This window comes from Chaetura pelagica, unplaced genomic scaffold, assembly GCF_000747805.2.
Source record: "Chaetura pelagica isolate M959 unplaced genomic scaffold, ChaPel_1.0 scaffold17, whole genome shotgun sequence".
Classification (NCBI taxonomy): domain Eukaryota; kingdom Metazoa; phylum Chordata; class Aves; order Apodiformes; family Apodidae; genus Chaetura; species Chaetura pelagica.
The window spans coordinates 8,207,243-8,209,225 of NW_009970726.1; the positions used below are offsets into that span (position 1 = coordinate 8,207,243).

Genomic DNA, 1,983 nt, shown 5'->3' on the forward strand with positions numbered 1-1,983 from the left:
GGGCCCCCAGAATTTTTTGCGTCCCCCGTGGCTGCGGGGTGGCCGGGGCCGCTGGCTCCGCTCCCCGGCCGGGAGCAGCGCAGCCCGGCCACCGGATCAAATACCTGCTGCCTTTTCAGAAGGACGAAGGAGCCTTCACGAGAAGGTTGCAATGCGATGTGTTACAACCTTCACATGCCTACTAATTTTTGTCAATGTTTTTTTTTTTTTTTTTTTTTTTTTCCCCTCTTCCCTCCCCCTTTCCCCTTTCAAAGAGGCAGCTCCATAGGACGTGATTGAAATGGAGCTAAGTAGTTTCCTTCAGGCATTTGGGTTTTTGGCGAAGGGCCAGCCCTCCTTCCCAGTAGCCTTCAGAGGCATTTAAACTCGGAGAGAGCTTCTCTCCGGTCCCCATTACTAATCTACCTAATAAGGAATTTAAATTAGCCGGGAATATGAAAGTTTAACAAGATCTTAATATGCTTTTCTTACCTATTTTCATGGAAAATCAATACACTATTGTCCTTGTCGAAGCCTCTTCAACGTGCGTTGCAACCCATTTGCCTAATTATAGACAGATACACGTAACTTCTGTGTGCAGCTGTGGGTTTGTTTTGGAGGTTGTTTGTTTTGGTTTTTTTCCCCATTTTTGCCCACACTCCTGGCCTGGCCAGAACATGTGACCCAGTTTACTCGAGCAGTGCTGGTGGAGAAAGGAGGCTGCTCCCATGGCAGCTCCGATCTTGGACAGATGGGAAGGGGCTGCGAGGGGAACGTGTGGCATTTTGAGATCAGGTTTTGCTACTGGGTTTGGAAGAGATGATCTTTCTAAAATAAGTGGAGTTTGGTATGGAAATTTAGTGTGTCCGTTTTCTGTGTAACGCTTCCATATGGATCGTTTCCTATAGTGGAAAGAATAATCCCAAAACAGTAGCTTGTTGCCATAACAGTTCATACCCTTTTTTTTTTTCTTTTTTTCTCTTTTTTTAAACTTTTTTGTTCTGCTCTTAAAGTGGCTAGAACGTCAGCAGGGTGAATTGAAATTGAAAACCACAGCTTCACCCAATTACAGTGGTTTTCTTTTTTGTTTTGTTTCGTTTCATGGAGGGGAATGCAGTTGGGGGGGGAAGTTGTTCATGTACTGTTGCATGTATATTTGAACAGAGTACTTTCTTGGCAGATGGTCAGGGTTTTAAAAGGAAGTCTCCTTTGGCATTGCGTGAAAGAAAGAGAGATGACTCATACAGTTGCACTCTTGGCCAGTAGATAAAGTTCTTGTTCATTGTGGGACTCCCAGCAGGACCTCAGAGTAATTTCCCGTTTTGCATCCTATGGAATAGGACACTGCTATTCTGAAACTTTTTTTTTTTGTTTTTTTCCTCCCCCTCTCCTCTGTTGTTGAAGTTCTCCATGTTCTCCAAACATGCATGGGAGCAGTTTGAGTTATGTGGCGTGCATGCCAGAGCGCTTGGAAATTACATTCTTTGAAAGTCGAGTGTGCTGCGTTCTCATGCACAGGAAATGGGAGGATGTCTGCTGCTCCATTGATGTCCCCAGAAGACAAGCCGGCAGCTCTGCAGCCATGCTGAAATGTGGCTTTGTTTTCTGACACAGCGTTTGGGTTTTAACTGCCTGTCAGAGCACGTTGTGTTCAGCTGGGTCCTTTCAGCCTCATGTTTGTGTGAGAGAGATACAAAACAACTTGAAATTAGACGAGGCACAAGAGCGAAGAGTAATTATTTGTTGTGGTGCTCTATGGTTCTTTTCAATGACAGCCTACTGAAAACACAGATTTTATGATGAGAGTGATGGTAATTTGACTGACTCATTAGAATGCTATTTTGGAAACCAGAACTGACTTGCACCTTCAGCTGTGCGTTTGAACTCCTGCCCAGGTCTTGAAAACTGATTTCTTTTCATCATAACAGTCACCTAGTCATGACTGAAGGAGCCTTTAATTTGTTTTGAACCTAGAAACCTCAAATCGAAAGTACTGCATTCCTG

General features: G+C 44.3%; 1 protein-coding gene across 3 annotated transcripts in view; it reads left to right on the forward strand.

The window, feature by feature from the left end:
- KLF6 (Kruppel-like factor 6) overlaps nucleotides 1–1,983 on the forward strand; it is a 13,223-nt gene that overhangs the window by 5,057 nt on the left and 6,183 nt on the right. The gene's annotated exons all lie outside the window — the stretch shown is intronic.